At 39.5% G+C, this 19,833-nt stretch overlaps 1 protein-coding gene across 2 annotated transcripts in view; it reads left to right on the forward strand.

The window, feature by feature from the left end:
• The window catches only part of KHDRBS2 (KH RNA binding domain containing, signal transduction associated 2), a 2,078,353-nt gene that overhangs the window by 332,747 nt on the left and 1,725,773 nt on the right, over positions 1 to 19,833 (forward strand). The window lies entirely within an intron of this gene.

Raw genomic sequence — 19,833 nt, forward strand, 5'->3', positions numbered from 1 at the left:
TATTAGATTGAATTAATTCTAATTATATTAGGAATATTTTGTGAAGGGATACTTCAATTCCTCAGCCATGACACAGCAGAGGACTATTTAGTGATTTTCATACTCGGCTATTATCGCTTTTAAAGTAAGACTCTTCCTGATGCAAAACATGCTCTCCTTGCCAATATTTCTTGAAAATGATATAAAATGCACATTTTTGTCTTATGATCCTACAGAAAGAATCAGTGCTTTAAGGCACTTACGGCTATTTTAAATAATGGATGGGCATTATGAATACTAATGGTTTTGATTAATGTCAGGGAACTGGGATCATTTGTAAATTATACGCCATCATAAATCAGGGATTTTAGAAAGACTGCACATAGTGAATGCAATAAGCTGCCAAATTATATTGATTTATATCGACAAGATTTCCTTGCTTCTTCTGTCAATATAAGAACGGCCCTTTATTGCACAGATTATGAGAAGTGGAGATTTTAATTTCAGTAGTGTTGAGCTGGAAGCTTATGATGTCATGATAACCTTACATTTCTGTTATATTTTCTCAATTGAGAGCTTATTCATTGCATGAAGACAGTGCATGCATAGGAAACAACACTAAATGGCATGCTGCTTAAAGGTTTGAAGACAGTGGTATGCTTATTTTTTAGGTAAATTAAAACAGCTTTTGTGCATTGAATTAGAAATATAAAGGTCATTTATTCACATACCTATTTTTTAAATTGCAGGATCCTATGGCATGGTGTACTACTATACCTGTTTATGCCTGATATTTTGTAGGATTATTAGAGCTTTAGAAAATGTTAATACTTTATGCAAACTTGAATTCACTTCAATTATTTTATAGGCATGGCAACATACTATCACACACATGCTGATTTTAAGAATAAACAACATGTAAAAAACAATTGAGAATAGCTTCAAAATAACCAAGGTAAAAGAGAATCCAGTGCATGCCAAAAACAGGCAGCTAAAAAAAGCATTAAGCACATTCATCATTACTATTCAGGACAAAAACACTTAAGTCATTGGAATTAAAGTTAGTTTTATCTTTCTGTTTTGATGTACACTGGCTTTTCTTTGTTCTTATTTATTTCAGTTAAGATATACTGGCCCCCACAACTTATTTATTGCGAGATATACAGACAGTGTACAACCATGTAAATAGCTATATAATGGCTGCTGTACCTTTTTGAAACAAGATCAACAGAAACTGTAAAAACAAACCACACTGGTGGAATCCTAACCTTAGTAGGGCGTATAACAATTGGAAAAAAGTCAAGGTTAAGATCGGGAGGAGCAACTCCCATCATGATAAGAGCTCTCTAATCAAAGTTAACAGAAAACTAAGAGGACTAATTATGTCCAGCAAGGCCAGCTAGAAGGTCAAAACTGCCTCATAGGCTAAGGGCAACAACAAGGCCTTCTACAATTGTGTCTAAAACCTCAAAGACAGTGCACACGTGAGACTGTCAAACTGGCGGACAATGATGCCCCCTTCACTGAGTAGAGCAAGCAGCAAATTCGCTGGCTGACAAATTCTCACAATTCACCATGACTCCCCCTACCCCCTCAGTGAAATTCCTACTAGAACCCCCCAACTATTACAGGGAGCTAGTCATGGTAATGCCCATTAAGGCCAAAAACACAGCCTCAGTGGGCCCCAACAATATCCTGGGATGCCTCCTAAATAGATTGAAACATGACCTATCAGGACCACTTGAGTCACTTGTCAACCATAGCCTCAAAACAGGCCTTGTACCACAAGAATGATGGGCTGAAATGGTTATTCCATTTCACAAGAACAGATAATCTGTTCACTCCAGAAACTACAGACCTATTAGTCTGACCAGTCTAATATGTAAAACAATGGACTGAATGATCATGAAAATGATTGTCAAAGACATATACAACCTTCAGACACTGGACCCAATCAGGTTTGGCTTTATCAAAGAAGTGTAATGCCTACTAATCCTGGTGGAGTTCTTTGAGAAGGCCACCAAGGCATTATGAAAATGGTGCATACTGCCTACCGGGACTTGGTTAAGGCATTTCATACAATTCCCCACTTGAGTATATTTGACAACTACCTCAAACTGGACACAAATCCCTACATAATTCACTAGATTGTTAGCTGGCTCACAGAGAAGACCCAGGAAATCAGGATTGGTTATACCACCTCAATTAAGAGACCAGTCACCAGTGGGTTACCACAGAGCTCATCTTATTTGGCATCTACTTCTCGGAGGTAAAGTCTAATGTCAAGGGCCATATGCTGACCAAGTTCATAGATGAATACAAATTGGGAGCTATCTCAGATTCCCCTCAAAATATAAACATCTTTCAAGAAGGTCTAACATAGACTAATGAATGGTGCCAAAGTCAGGGACTCATACTCAATTCCAATAAATGCATTAGAGTGCCTTTTGGGAAAACTGACACCCAGGCTAATTATTCCAAAAATAAGACACCCTTAAGAGTTAACCTGTTGGTCAGGCATCTGAGAACATATGTAGACAGTACTCTGGCCTTTGACCGACATGTGGCAAAGGTAGTAAGATAATCATAATATGTTGCCCTGCCTATAAGTAAGGGCATGGCATCCAGGTGCAAGGAAATAACAGTGCCACTTTATTTGCCCCTTATCAGACTTATCTTTGTCATATGCATTGCGACTTAGTCTCACTTCTACGCCTTGCACAATTTCTGCATTTAACATGTCGTATGTATCTCTGGCATAGGTCCATATTCAGTCAAAAACGATACTAGGTGTTTTACTTGTAGTCAGATGTTGCTATGTAATTTTGATAGCTTATGGCCATTTACTTTTACAGCCACAGTCCCTTTGGAATCATTACTAGCAGTCTCCATTTTATGTCAAGTTTCATTAACAAAATAATTTTTTTTTATATCACACAAATTGGAATAAAAAGTCTGTTATACAATGGAGTCACAGGAAGGAATTATGGGATATAAAATGCAAACCATTTTAATCACCGAGTGTGTTTGCTGAGAAAGGAATAAAAAAGATGTAGTAGTTATGGTTCTTACACTGTGGTTTTATCCAAGCTACAAACAGGGCACAATTCATTTAGGTGTTTGACTGCATAGAAGAGGTAAGACCCTAGGATATATTGTACTAAGGTATTCCAAATATTACAATGATACTGGTGGCACTCTCAGGGCTTTCACTTCATGATGGTTAGAAATCTGCTTCACGTGAATAAGAGGTAATAATGGTTGGCTGTAGTGCATTCATTCTTACTATGACACGGTACCCCAAGAGATGGATTTAAATGCTTTGTTATCAAAGACTGAAACTGTCAAGTAATGGGGGTATAGCCAGCCATTAAAAAGATTCCCAGTTTCTCTCAAGAATTTAGCCAAAAAAATTAATGATTTTAGAAAGTTTAAATCTTCTTTGTAGACAGGAGAAAAAGAAGAGAAAGGATGCTGCATGAAATTACTCAAAGCACTGTCACTATACTCAGTATCCCACAAACTGCTAAGAGGTCCCCTGTGTATGGCACAGAAGGTGTCCCCCAACCCAGTACTGATGGACTTACAGTACATCAGCAAATCAAATGGCATCAGAAATACTCTAGGAATCAAACCCTCTTCTGCAACATCAGCAGATCTGTTTGGAGGGAAAGGTATATTTTACAAAGTATACCTTGATCCATGTAAAACAAAGATCATCCCTGTTCATATTTAAGGGCAACCTAGAAATATAGATGAACAGATGATAGAAAATGTATCCCAGGACTGTCTGCTTTACTGCTAATGGACAGAGGCAGCTCCTAAATCTATTATCCCATGCATGGGTCCCCTAAAATTATATATAGTATGATCCCAGTTATCTCAACTAGAAACAGAGTGCAAAGGATTAGTCCAGATAAAATCACTTTAACTAGCAGATCTAGGGGACAGTCTCTCTCTCTCTCTCGATGTGATGCCTTCCCTGTGGGAGGAATAAAGACACTTTGTTGATGTTTCAGTTCTGTGAAGTAAACACCTTAACCCTTGGGTTTATGGCTCAGAAAATGGAGCTCCGGCAGTGCAGCAGGTGGAGTATATTCAGTTAGCAGTTAATATGCTGTCGATGTCAGACAGAGAGTGAAATAAATAAGTTGCTAATACCAGCTCTCTCATCCCAGGATTGTGTGTGGGGGGGATTCAATCTTAGTACACTACAATAGTACTATTTGATGCTTACTCAGATGCTTCCTGTTGCAGACCAAATGTTACTGGAGCACAGTATGATCAAGGACAGGCACATCAGCCTGTGAATTAGCTCTTCATCGCTAAAGGTTGGTGTGCGGTACATTTATTTATATGTGCAAATGCACACATGCCTGGTCACAGAATTACAGGCTTTACTTTTCTAATAAGTACCTGAACCTACAGAGGGATTGGGTTAGGGAATAAAAGTAACACCTGCCATTATAATTGTCCACTACTGTTCATTCTTACTATAATGTGAGCAGGTACGATGAGGAAACTAAAGGCCAACTGGTTAGTAGGATGAGGAAAAGAATATCATATTAAAAAAATGACCTAGAAATCAGTTTATCAATGTCCAGAAAATTGATAAAGTTATTTATATTTGTGAAGTATATATACTTGTGAAGCATGTGTATTTGAAAATGACTGCCTTGGCTTAAATTGTCTGTATAATTGGTGATAGCAGCAGACATGTTTAGCATATATTCAGAGCTGGAATGTTAGCTAGCATACTCTACCTGACTATGCTATATATGAATGTCTTCTAGTTGTATCACCTTTGTGTGCTACAAATGCATGTTTTCTAGCCTAACAATCTAGCAATGCATTTACTTGAACTTGACTGCTTTGGCTTAAATTGTCTCTATAATGTCTAATAGCAGCATACTTTTTTAGCATATATTTAGCGTTGAATGTTGTACTACCCTTACGATGCTACAAATTAATGTCTTCTAGCCTAACAACCTAGCTATGCATTATTTGAATGTTATCTAGCATAATAACCTAGCTATGAACTAAATGAATGTTGGTGTAGATTACTGGGGTTAGACTGTGAATTCAACTTTGTTAATCGAAGTGGTCAGTGCACTAACGCATGATGTGTATTACTTGAATTCCACCATTCTAATTTGTTTAATAGTACTACGTTCAGGCGCTGGGTTATAGAACTATTGTATAATTAAAGGGTAAGAGTCTTTGTGTGCAGCAGACATTAACTTGATGAATCATGTGTATAGACCTAGCTACTGTACATTAGTGGTAAAATCCAGTTCATCTTCTCTCCATTTCAGGTCCTACCTCCCCAATGCTCCCTCTGAACGGCCAACTACGTTCTGAGAACTACCTAAAGCTAGCGATCAGATTGGAAAGCAATACATCCCTGCCCCACCAGCTTTAAATAAAATACAAGGTTAATAACCATAACCTAAGATTATTTCTCTGTTAACCACGCTACCTGTGTCCAAAGCACTGGAAACGACCCTTGTGTCCCAATAACCCAGTTAAAAGCTAGTAGAACTATAATTTGAAGCTAGCGGTGTGATTTAATCTAACATCATACTTAAAAGCTAATAGAACTATTATTTAAGTCTTGCTTCTCTTAGGGGAGTCACAAGTTACCTACTGTAAAACCCTGGATAATGGTACCTTGAGATATGGTTTATCCCCGCTTCACTCATGCTCACTGCGCTCGGGCTCACTCCATGCCCCACCCTGTCCCCATATCTCACCCACTCCCAGTATCCTTAACTTTATAACCATAAAGCCACTACCCAACTTAATTGTATAATCGCCATAAGCCCGACATTAATTACTCCACCCATTACTCCACCCATCTCTAGTAATCATCCATCAAGGATTGCTACACTGAGACATTAATAGAAAGTATTACTCGAACCTACATAATGTCTCTTCGCAATATCCTCACAATTCTTCTAGTACCCTAGTTGTCATCCTGCATATCCTGACAATGTGCAAAAAACAGTCTAGCCTTGGTTTTCAGTACCCAAAATTTCACACATCTTCCCTTCCACTACTGAATAAACATGATTACTTCTCTACACCCCTCTTAACCAACTCAGCTACCCCCACATATCTCTACCTAACCAGATCTACTTATACACCCCCAAAAACAAAATATTACCATAAACTCCTACTCAAAATACTAAAACTCTCAGTTAATCTGCATCACAATCTCACAAAGTCTGGTGACATCCACCCTAACCCCGGTCCTGCCCCCATAGGTATACCAAGCTCTCACTCCAATAATCCTACCAGTTTCCCTCTGTCTAATAGGCCCCACAACTCATTCCTAGACTGTCATCTGAATATTAGAAGCCTAAACAATGAAATTCATGACCTGCATGCCCTCTTAGCTGTCTACTCTGCAGATATGCTTTGTCTCACAGAAACCTGGCTGAAACCAGCAACTAAAGATAATGAGGCTACACCTCCAGGTTATCAGATACTTAGACAGGACAGAACTAAAAGGAAAGGTGGTGGAGTTGCTGTTCTATACAAATCGAATCTAAAAGTCACCACAGATGTTCTGCAACCACCCCAAGATAGCAACACAGAAATCCTAATTACCGAACTCCAAATCAATAAAAACAAATGCAGGTACATTGTCTGTGTCTATATTCCCCCAGGTAAAAATACCAGCACCCTAGAAGACATCTTACAATGGTTATCTATTAACTACCCCCAAGAAACCATTGTTCTTGGGGACTTCAGTATTGACTGGAACTCATGTTCCACTGCTGCACCCACCAGCCATATCAATCTGTATGGATTTTCTCAGGTGATTACTTCCCCCACCCGACTTAATAAAAACAATAATAAAAAAAGCACCCTAGATCAGATACTTGTCAACAGTCTTCCCGTATTATATAACTCCGGGACCCTACCTGATGACATAAGCGACCACTGCCTCACATATATAATTAGGCTCAAGACAGGCAACTCCCAAGTACCCTCCCTTAAAACAATAAGATCTAGCAAAAACGTTAACCTCACCAACTTTCACAATGAGCTCAAGGCTTACAAATGGTTACCCCTAAAGGAGCTCCCATTGGATGATGCAGTGGAATACTTCAATAACAGATTCCTTCCCATCCTCGACTCCCATGCCCCCACCCGCACCATCAGAACCAAAACAAAGTCAGCACCGTGGCTGACAAAAGACACTAAATCTAAAATCATACTCAGAAACAAAGATTGGGCAACCTGGCATGCCACCAAAGACCCTCAACAACATTTTAGGTATAGGCAATTAAGAAACAATACCAAAAAATATATTATCCTAGACAAGAAAAACTGCTACCACCATTTACAACAAAAAACCCCCATAACAATCCTCGAAAATTCTGGGCTGGATTAAATAAGCTATTTCACCCAGGACATACTCATATCCCCTCTCCACTAACACCTAATAAGGAGTCACCACAAAACACTGCAAACTCCTTCAATAGCTTTTTCACAGAAACCATCAAGACCCTGGCCAGTCACCTCGTACCCCCCTCTTCCTACCTGGATAATGAGAAACCTAACACCACCACCTCCTTTAGTTTCCAACCTGTTCCTACCTCACTTATCTGTTGTCTTATCAAAAAACTAAAGCCCATCACTCTAGCTACTGACCTCCTCCCAGCAGAATACTTGCAAAAGGCTGCTGACATCATAGACTACCCAATTGCAATACTAATAAATAGAACATTATCTGCAGCCTCTGTCCCATCAATTTGGAAAGTTTCTCATGTTATACCATTACATAAAGGTGGAAGCTCTACAGAACTATCTAATTACAGACCCATCGCTATTCTATCTTCACTAGCTAAAATAATGGAAAAATGTATCCAGAAACAACTTATGAACCACCTAGTAGAAGGCAAGCTACTGGCTGTATCTCAGCATGGCTTTAGACCTTTTCACAGCACCACCTCAGCTCTTCTCTCCTTCACCAATGTAATCAGCCATAACCGTAATAGTAATCTACTCTCTTCTGCTCTCTTTCTTGATCTAAGACGTTCAACATGGCCAATCAAGAGTTATTCCTACATACCCTAACTAGCTTCTCCCTTGACTCCCACTCTCTATTATGGTTTCAGTCCTGTCTATCCGGACGCCAACAGGCTGTCCTATGGCAAGAAAAGCTATCATCCTGTCTACCCATCTTCTTAGGAGTCCCTCAGGGCTCAGTACTAGGACCCCTTTTATTCTCCATGTTTATTAATAACCTCTACACTGTTATTCCCAAGGCTACATGTATTCAGTATGCAGATGACTCCATGTTGATCTGCTCAGCCTCCTCGCAATCTGATCTGCTTTCCTTAACCCAGAGCACCTTCAATACTGTTGAATATTGACTCACTAATCGCTGTCTGCTAGTAACCCCAAAAAAAAAACTGAGCTGCTTCTCTTTGCACCCACTCCTAGGTCCAACCCTCCAACCATGAACATTACATCTAACAATGGGACCATTATCTACCCTGATGCCCAAACCAAACTCCTGGGAGTCACAATAGACAATAATCTTACATATGATGCTCATATTAATCAAACCATCAAAACCATAAACAAAAAACTAGGATCACTTTATAAGCTTAGACCCTTCCTCACTCCTCTTGCCAGAACTGCACGATGTCATCTTCTTTCCCCCTCCTTTATACCTCCCCCTATTCACAGGCTTGCGTACCACTGAAATCAACAAATTATCCCATTGCTACAACCACATAGCTAGATTTGCCACGGGCTCATCTTATAGGACACACCACTGCCACAATCTAAATCTCCTAGGGTGGCTTGAACTTCCTTCCCTTCTTCAATTTACTCAGCTCACATTAGCCCATAAAGTCCTACACCACCCAGATAATATTCCATCCCTCAAAAACATTGTCACCCCATATAGTAATCACAGCAAACTCCATTCATCTAATAGACTACTTATCCAAACAATTAAATCCAATAACTCAGCTGGTAAAGCCTTATTCACCAACTCGACTGGCAAAATCTGGAATCAACTACCACCCGACCTCACTCTTAATTGTTCACAAACTCTAGTCAAAGAAAATCTCAGAAAACATTTTAAATCACACTGGCTATGTCCTTGCACTAAGCCTGATTAGGATCTTCTCACTGTCCCTAAGACTTCAACTCAACTGTGTCCCAAAGACTCTAACTCAATTGGATAGTGTAGGCTAAATGACTTAAAGAAGGAATGTATTATACTTAATGTATAGTGTAAATATATGAAACTACAGTTACTTATTCTTATGTCTTATGTACTCCTCTCACTGTTTGTCACAATGTATTGTATAAATCAAAATTTGTGCATGGAACTTTTCTCCCCGGGCCTCTGCTGAAAATGGACATGTATCAAGTTGGACTATCCCGGTCAACAAATGTAAAATAAAATAATAAAATAAATAATATACAAAATGAGTTGACTCAAAATGACCCTTAAGACGTAAGAGACCGTGGATTGATTAATAATGGGGAGGTGATGTCTTGCAAAATCTGATATTTCTCTTTTGGTCTAATTGCCAGATCTAATATTTCTGTTTGGTCTAACTGCCAGATTACTTGCTGTTAAAGGGTACATGGTTATGGCTAGGCTAGATTATAGCAAGGCTTTTGGATGACACCATAAATGGTTAGTATAGATTAACCAGAAAAATGTCTTTTGTAATAAAAAAAAAAAAAAAAAGTAGCAACTGAAGTCCATACTGAAAGAATAGAATGAAAGAATTATGGTTGTATCAGTCCTAGTATCTAAGCCAGTGCTCTTTGAGTGGAGCAACAAAAAAGGAAGCCTTTCTTTGACTGATACAGTGGTGATCTACAATAGGGCAGTACACAGGATGACACAAGTAGCAAAACAATACCCTCATCATCACCATTATTATTGTTGTTAAATAACAGTTGCCTAGATTATTCTACAGGGTGCTTCAGAAAAGAGGCTTTTGTCTAGCGGGTTTACCCGGGTAATAAATAAATAAATAAATAATGCAATTGGCCTTACTGGAAATAGGGGTGAAGTAATATTATTGTTAACATTTAAGGTATCAACATTGAAGACAGACTGGCTCACTATATAGGCTTAATGGTCCTTGAGGGATGAAAAAGCATAGTGGTACCTATTACATCCTCAACACTGAAGACAAAATAGACAACTATATATTGGTCCTTCTACATTAAAATTATCATTTTTTTCATGTTCCATAATCACGGTAATGAAAAACATTTTTTTTTAAAGTGAATTGTTTCCAATAAAAGTATCAGAAGCACAGAGTTCAAATTAAGATACCCCATATAACTTCATTAACATATGAAAAAATAATAATGAGTAGTGATTACATAGGTCTGTGTGGTCACAGGGACAAATTATGTGGAAGGTGTATAGTGGTCAGTGTCCCCCTGCTTGAAACTTTTGATTTTAAAAATCCTTGGGAAGGAAGTCAGACTTGCACTACTTATTGTTTTTGCTCTGTACTGAGCTAAATAAGAGGCAATCAAAACAAGAAACATTCTATGCCTTCAATTGGAAGATTTGCAATTAAATAATACAATTGCAAATAGTAGTGTGCAGTGTTAAACTCTAAGGGTGGGATTCGGTGACCTCCTTGCTGCACCATGTTCACTCGTGTGTGGTGGATATGTGCAGTGTGGTTGTGTTGTCCACTAAATGCATGCAATTGTATGAGCCCAGCCACAACAAAGGGGTCTGGAACTGTAGAGCACTGAATACCCTGCAGTTGTGCTACTTATCTGCCAGTATGAGTGAGAAATACAAGCACAATAATATCCATCTTACACATGCATACCCAAGAAATTCCTTCTTATGTTCCTAAAGAAATACTACCAAAATAAAATCCATATTACACATGAATACCCAAGGAATTCCTTCCTATGTTTCTGCAGAAATACTACCAAAATAATATAAATATTACACGTGTACCCAAGGAATTCCTTCCTATGTTCCTGCAGAAATACTACCAAAATAAAATCCATATTACACATGAATACCCAAGGAATTCCTTCCTATGTTTCTGCAGAAATACTACCAAAATAATATAAATATTACACATGTACCCAAGGAATTCCTTCTTATGTTCCTGCAGAAATACTACAAAATAATATCCATATTACACATGCATACCCAAGAAATTCCTTCCTATGTTCCTGCAGGAATACCACCAAAATAATATCCATATTACACCTACATACCCAAGGAATTCCTTCCTATGTTCCTGCAGAAATACTACCAAAATAAAATCCATATTACACATGAATACCCAAGGAATTCCTATCTATGTTCCTGCACAAATACTACCAAAATAATATCCATATTACACCTACATACCCAAGAAATTCCTTCCTATGTTCCTGCACAAATACTACCAAAATAATATCCATATTACACATGCATACCCAAGGAGTTCCTTCCTATGTTGCTGCAGAAATACTACAAAATAATATCCATATTACACATGCATACCCAAGGAGTACCTTCCTATGTTTCTGCAGAAATACTACCAAAATAATATCCATATTACACATGCATACCCAAGGAGTTCCTTCCTATGTTCCTGCAGAAATACTACAAAATAATATCCATATTACACATGCATACCCAAGGAGTACCTTCCTATGTTTCTGCAGAAATACCACCAAAATAATATAAATATTACACGTGTACCCAAGGAATTCCTTCCTATGTTCCTGCAGAAATACTACCAAAATAATATCCACATTACACATGAATACCCAAGGAGTTCCTTCCTATGTTCCTGCAGAAATACTACAAAATAATATCCATATTACACATGCATACCCAAGGAGTTCCTTCCTATGTTCCTGCAGAAATACTACAAAATAATATCCATATTACACATGAATACCCAAGGAGTTCCTTCCTATGTTCCTGCAGAAATACTACCAAAATAATATAAATATTACACGTGTACCCAAGGAATTCCTTCCTATGTTCCTGCAGAAATACTACCAAAATAATATCCATATTACACATGCATACCCAAGGAGTTCCTTCATATGTTCCTGCAGAAATACTACAAAATAATATCCATATTACACATGCATACCCAAGGAATTTCTTGCTACGTCCCTACAGCCTTATATGTTAATTACTAGGTAGGTTATTCTGTAAAGCACGTTCAGCTGCACACTTCTTATGTTTAATATTTGCATTAGGATGAATTTGTCAATATTAAGACACAGAGAACTAGTGCATGCGAATGACTAGCAGTCCCGTTATGGCGAGTTGAACAGCATCAGCATGTGTATCCCATGAACTACATCTTCATTTCTTTTAAACTCAGATCAAGCATAATATTTCACTTGATCGATGGTAGGGAGCCCACATTTTAAGAATGAGCATCACTGGAGAAAACAGGACAGAAAATGGTGAAAAAGGTATAAGCTGGTTAATTTGTGAAGGACTTAACCTGAAGCACATTATTATTTACCAACAACGAATAATCAAGGAGAAAGTGAACAGCACACTGTGCTGGCTGCATTCATCGTAACACCATTATAAAGCAGGTAAAGCAGCAGAGGATGGGGAAAACAAACTCAGGACATCTGTGATGCCCTGCTGCAAGGAAATGTGTCCATCCCAGTTCCATCATGCAAAGCAGCCTGGCGTCATGTGTACCCCAGTCAGTTTACCGCAACGACTCTGTGTAGCTATCGCCATAACATTATAAATGCAATAACAGTATATGGCCACATAAGTTCTTGTGCACTGTCTCATACAAATAGAAGCCAGAGGCTTTGATCCTACTTCTGTGCAATATTAATGCGTCTTTGTTTATAGGATACTACTGGGAAGTACTATTTCACTACATCTAGAACATTCTGATTCACCAGTAATTTGTGATGCATTTCAAAGCATTTTGTACTTGCATATGTGGATTGTTTGTCTATAACTGAAATCCATTCATATGAGTGGTAGTACCACACCAGAAGCCATTCAAAGTCATGACAATAAACAGCACTTATTGGAGAAAAGTGACATTTAATATATTTTAGGGCTTTTTATGGTCCTACATGTACCCATATTTGTCTAGCATATACCTTTAAACAGGTGCATTTTTTTTCATTTTAGCAAATATTGTTATTATTTATTGAACATTTGTTTACTAGGAAAGTCCTTCTTGGAACAGAGCCAATTTGTAGTAGCGGCCCAGGGAGAAATGCTCCATACGCAAGTCTTTGTAAAGTGGGAGGAAACTGGAGTACCTGAAGAAAGCCCACATGAACACAGGGAGGACATGCAGACTCTGCACAGAAGGCACTCCACCCGAGAATTGAACCAGAGAACCTCTTGCTGTGAGGTGACAACACTACCGCTGCACTACTGCACCATCCATATGTATCCATGGATCTACCTGACAACATCGACACTGCATAACACCAACAACGACTTCACCGACACCACATAATCGACAGTTCACAAACACGACACCTCATACACTCGACACATCATAACAACAAACAAAACAAATCCCCTGTCCAAAACCCACACACACAACACAAGCACACCAAAATCCTTACAAACCAACACTAACCCTTACATACACGACTATCTACAACCCTAACCGAAACCCTAACCCTAAGGTCCATCACTATCGCACACTCACCTAACCCGCGCCCTAACCCTAACTCACTTAACCCGCCCCTAACCCAAAAAATATCACTACTGCACCCTTACCTAACCCGCGCCCTAACCCTAACTCACTTATCCCACCCCTATCCCTACACACCGTCAACATCACACACTTACCTTACTCGCACCCTTACCTAACCCGCGCCCTAACCCTAACTCATTTATCCCACCCCTATCCCTACAGACCGTCAACATTGCACACTTACCTTACTCGCACCCTAACGGCCGTCACTACCGCATACTTACACATCCTTTCCCCATCTCAGTGTTCTCAGCGTCGGTGTTTTCCTCCGTCGGTCTTCTGACTTGTCGATCTTCTAAGTCGTTGTCGGTGTTCTGAAGTGTCGATGTTGTCAGGTAGATCCGTATCCATATATGCATGGTTGGGGAAACTCTGAGCTCTGAAGTGCCTAACTGGGCATTTGCTGGCATATGTAGTTAAAATTTGTGAAGCATAATGCCATCAGCTGTGAAGAACACATCATTAAATATTGTTAGTAGCCCTACTTTTCCAAGAAGTACTTCTGGATATTTTGTTTCCTCTGCTGTGCACATCCATTCTTTGGAATTATGCATCAAGCTCTATGACTACATTAAATAAAATTTCCTTGCATAAAATACATTGAAATGTTTTTAGGAACATTAGCAGATTATCAGCTAGTGCCATGTCTAGCTTAAATAGTTTCAAACATTTTAAGTAAGAACATAGCTAGGTGTGATATAGGTTCATAGGAGGGTACTAGGTTAATGGCCCAAGAGCCTTTACAAGCCTATCCATATTTATCCTGATATCCCAATTATAAAAAGTTCACAGAGGTATGAGCCAATTGTATGGTAATTAATGCCGACTGCCTGTGTCCATGAGAGTCACGGGTGGCACCCCAGGAGTGAGTTTACATTTACCCATCCATTGATCCAGGTTGCACTTGGAGAGGGTCAGGAAGGGGCACTGCTTCACATGTATAGGAAGCTTGTTCTACAGTAGCAGTAGTCTCTGAAAGGCATATCTATCTCTTTAGCATGATTTGTTAATGTCAGAGTATAGGTTAAGATCACTGGAGTGAGTGTCCCTCATGCAGTTTGATTGATGGATATGTAACATATCCATCATGGCTGGGATGAAAGACTGCCCTGTAAATTAAACACAGATCACTCCTTAGTATCCTCTGTGAGACAGAATAGAGTGATAGAGCTTTTATCTTTCCATTTAGGACTTGTTTTGTGTACCCTGTATTTTCTTCGTGAGAAACCTCTGGGGTCTCTCCAGCTGCTGCAGGTGTCTGGTGAGGTACGTGCAAAAGGATAGATTGTCCTCAATTATTAGCCTGATGAGGGCCAAGTTCATAGGTTGGTACTAGGCTATCGGCCCTAGGACCTATGCAAGCCTAGCCATAACAATTCCCTGGATATTTCTTCCCACAATATTTACTTCTCTGGACCCCTGTCTAGCAGGGCGACTGACATGATCCCCGGGGTGAATTTCCTATCTCCCATCCAGTCATATAGGTTCATAGGTTAAGTATAATGGAACTATAACTTCATTTGATCTGGATACAATGCCTTTACTTATGAGATGTGCCAAGTAGAAGGACTTGCTCAGCACTGTGAACATGTGGTGGTTGAAGTTCAGATTTCTATCAACCTGACTACCAAGATCATGAACCACTGGACCTACTCTTAGAGGGTTGCTGTCTATATTGTAATTTGCAGGGGTGTTGACTTTTCCAAAGGGAATTATTATGCACTTTTTTGCATTTAGTTTCAACCCAGGGGTTTGGCACCAATATTTTGTCCTGTTAATCCTTTCTGCAGTATATTAGTATCATTTGGGAACTCAGTTATTGCTCCCAATTTGCTGTCATCAGTGAAGTTGGTCAACCACAGGCTGTCCACATTTGCCTAGACTTCTGAGAAATCAATTCTGAATAGTAAAGGGCCCAGCACAGAAACCTGTGGTACACCACTGGTGATTGGTCTTTTACTAAAAGTGAATTCAGCCACTGTCTTCTCAGTGAGCCATTTGGCTAACCGCCTGGTAATGCAGGGGTTAATTCCTAGCTGACACAGTTTTTCTATAATACCTGAGTCAGCATTGTGTCACATGCATTGGCGAGGTCAAGGTAGGAGGTAAGTACAATCGTTCTCCTCATCCATGACCTTGATGACCTTCATGAAGAAGTCAAACATGTTTAGCAGACATGATCTACCATTAACGAATATGAACTGGGTTGAGTCGAGAGTCTGGAGATTACCCATGTCCTTGCTGATAAGGTCCATAATGAGTCTTTCCATGTACTTGCAGATGAGGCTAGTCAGGCTTATAGGTCTATAATTTCCAGGGCTGGCTGATGGTCCCCCCTTATGCAGAGGGATGATTGTTGCTGTCCTCCATTCAGCTGGAATATAGCCTGTCCAAAGGCTGTGGTTGAATAGGGACCCAAGTGAGTCTGTTAAGTCCTGCTTTAAGTTGTTTAAAAGGCAACCTGAGATGTTGTCTGGTCCCACTTATGCCATATATTTGGCCTTAGAGAGCGCAGAGATGACCTGCTCTTTTGAGATTGTTGGCTGAGGAGTGGTTGCAGGTATACTTTGGGGAATGACTGGTGGGGACAGGAGGGTGAACTCTGGTCATAATCTGTCAGCTCTCAGGGTGTGTATGGGTGGTGCCTTCTAAAACAAGCTCTGTGCATAGCTGGGTATTCCACTTAAGATTTCATATGTAGTTAAAAATGTCTTGTGATTATCCTTAGCTAGGGAGGCTATTCTTGCTTAATAATTTGCTTTGGAGGACTTGACAAGATCTCTCATTTGTTTGTTTAGACTATTGAAGGATTTCTTCAGCTGCTGAGCCAGCTCTCACTTATTTTTTGTCATGAATTTCTCTCTTTTGTTGTATCACCTGTTTATTGCAGGGATCCATCAGGGTGGCTTGTTTTTTCAGGAGGGCCTGGTTTTAATCCGGTCTGGTACAGCCAATTCTTTGCAACTCCTTAAGTGGTTATGTAGAGTGTTGATGTACACCTCTAGAAAGGGGTCCATGTTTTCAGGGTCCAAGGGAGCTTTGAAATTTCTTATGCCAATGCTTAGTAGGTGGTAATATGTCTTGGGAAACCTATTAAGCATTTTTAAGCTTGATAGGGTATCTGGACTTGTAGTTATTTCGAAAGAGACAGCTTTATGGTCTAATCTTAGGAAAGAGGACATTACATGGGGGCGCAGTGCTCGCTCATGTTAGAAAGTACTATTTTCAGGATATCTGAGCCCCAAGTGAGTGTGTTGGTTAGCTGTTCCAGAGCATTAGCTTTGACAAAGTCCAAGAAACTCTGAGCCTGCATATCTGTGGTTGTGTATGTTCCCCAGTCAATGGTACGATAGTTAAAATTACATTAGTATGGTGTGGGCTGCATGGTAAGTAACTCCAGTAAGTCCAAGTATGTAGTATGCTTTTCCTGGCTCATGGTGGGGGACCTATAGCTAGCAATGATGTGGTAAGAGATTTTGCCTATGGTTAATTGGACATGGAGAAGCTGGACAGAGTCATATTGTTTGATCAGTGTCCAGGTGTATCCTTTATAAATATGGATACACCTCCTCATTTGGTTCTTTCCTGCATAGTTTGTAGTCTGAATATATAGAAACCATTGTAGCCTTGCATGGCTGGTATACTTTCCACAGCATCTTCCAAGGTGAGAAGTGCTTCCAGGGAGTACAGTTTCTTGTTTAGACTCCTTCCATTGAGCAGCACCACCTTAAGCTTATCTAGAGAAGATTTTGTTTATCTAAAGAATATTATGTTACATTAAGAGGATGGTTATTTTGACAGTGCATAAAAATGCACAATAGGGGTGGATAAATCCCTTGCCAGTATCCAAAAGCTTAGAGGAGACATGTGCAGACCATATTTGGCAAAGCATCTTGGCCTCTCCATCATGTCTTCCCAGGCTTGACAAGTATCGGATTCCCAGAATTTAAGGCAATTGTTAAAGTCACTCATTTTTGTTTGTTTAGTAACTTCATCCTTAGTGAGAGTAGATGTCTCTCTTCATATAGTCAAAGGAAGTACATTTCAGGTCATTCACCCCCACATGGACTATGAAAGAGTCATACTGGTATTTGTGGTTGAGTTACTTGAATGCTTGTGTGACTTGATGGATCCTAGCACCTGACAGGCAGCTAACTGTAATCTTCTCCTTATCTAACCTGATGAGGGGGAGATCCGTGTGTCTCTCTGTGGAGTCATCTATGTTTTGTGGCATTAAACCTTATGGGTTTATTTTGTTGAGAGACTAGTGTGTGTATTATTATGTGTGGTTTCTGAGGGCAGTGTTTGGAAGGCCTCTGGCCTTTGTGTAAGTTGCCAGTGAGTACCTCCGCATGAGAGGGTTTAAGTGACAAGTCTTTATTTAGTGTGGGACGTGATGTGTGCATACTGGCAACCTGTTTGGTATTTGATTTGTCTGAATGGGAGAGTCTTGCCTCCAGTTTCATAGCGTAACTACATCTATCACATACAGTATGATTTTGTTCCAGAAGTAAGTGGTTGTCAGTAAACATGTGACAGTTGTTAAAAAAAAATAATAATTCAGAAGAGGTTTTTGTAGTTGATATTAAAAGAATGAAAGTGCTAAGTTTCACTGTTTTTAATTTTATTTGATCACCCCATACATTTTTGCCAGCTTAACATTTTATTGTGGGTATGTGACAATTGTTAAATTTCCTCAAGATGCCCATGTCCATCAGACTGGCCAGAGAGATAACGGAAAACTGCCCATTCATGATAGCAGGTTACTACTGCGTGTTTTATTTGCGAAAGGAATCGGTTAATTAGACTGGACTATGCTGGTAACCCAAGTCTATGAGTGAAAACTATGCTTTCTGTAGTTGGGTCTATATTAGAACTTCAAAGTTTCAGAACGTTGAATGTTCTAATATCGACACCTAATAAGCGAAAGCTGAAAATAGCGAAGTTTTAGATAACCGAATTCTTTCCCAGGGAAAGAATTCGATTGCCCATTCCTGTCGCTTCGCTATTTTCAGCTCTGCGGTGGAAAGTTACGGTCGGGTTCAGGTAAGTGTGCGATTGTGTGGACGTGAGGGTTAGGGTGGGATAGGTGAGTTAGGGTTAAGGCGCAGGTCAGGTAAGTGTGCGAATGTGTGGACGTGAGGGTTAGGGTGGGAAAGGTGAATTAGGGTTAGGGCGTGGTTTTCGGTTACTAGGTGTAGATATTAGAACATTCAAAGTTCTGAAACTTCGATCTTCTAATATAGACCCCTGCAGTCTATGGTTAACAAACACAGCAATGGTGCTTGATGCATAATTGAGTTGCTCGTAGAGCAACAGGGGCTGAAAATGGTTACACTGATAATTAAGGAAAAAGTTATTGCAAGATGTTTGCATCTATAAAGTGCACTGCCGACCACCGCTGAGCGAAGACCATCTTTGTACAAACATGCGGCTTAAATCTTACCGGAAATAAACAAGTATAAAGCTATCTACCAATCGGGAAAGCACACAATGAGCCTTCCTTCAGCAATCCCCAACGCAGATGGGTTTAGATCAGCACACTTCTGCCATATAAAAAAACTCTTAATGTAAGATGGCTGGATTTAGAGCCAAGTGTAAGCAAACACAGTCTAGATACAGCATTCCCGAATTTACTACATATAATGTAACCTAGATCTTAAAGAAAACAGTAAGTATTTAAAGGTGCAGAAATGCAGCAAAATGTGAGTAATGAAATGTAAATAAATAAATCACAGTGAACAAAGTGCAGATAAAGTTTAAATAATACTTATTTTTTGTTATATCAACAGTGGATGGTTTTGGAAATAGCAGAATCTCTCAGTCTCTTTGGCGTAGCCAGAAAAAAAAAGCAGCTCTGACTAAATGAGTGCAACATATGGGGTCCTGGAAACTTCTTATACTTCACTGAGTAAACAGAGAAAATCTCATGCCCTCTCTGCCTCAGCTGAAACATAACTTCCACACGTTTTCCATTTCTCACTCTTGAGATCTATACCATATGGGAGTGATTACGCCTCAAATGTTAAATGGAAATGAAATATGCCCAGCATCCTTTCTGATGCCAGGTGCTTTGTGCAAGCATTCTTAACTAAACACTAAGTCTTTACTTTTATCAACACAG

The sequence above is a fragment of the Protopterus annectens genome, chromosome 2.part1, assembly GCF_019279795.1.
Source record: "Protopterus annectens isolate FY-2018-M chromosome 2.part1, PAN1.0, whole genome shotgun sequence".
Classification (NCBI taxonomy): Eukaryota; Metazoa; Chordata; order Ceratodontiformes; family Protopteridae; genus Protopterus; species Protopterus annectens.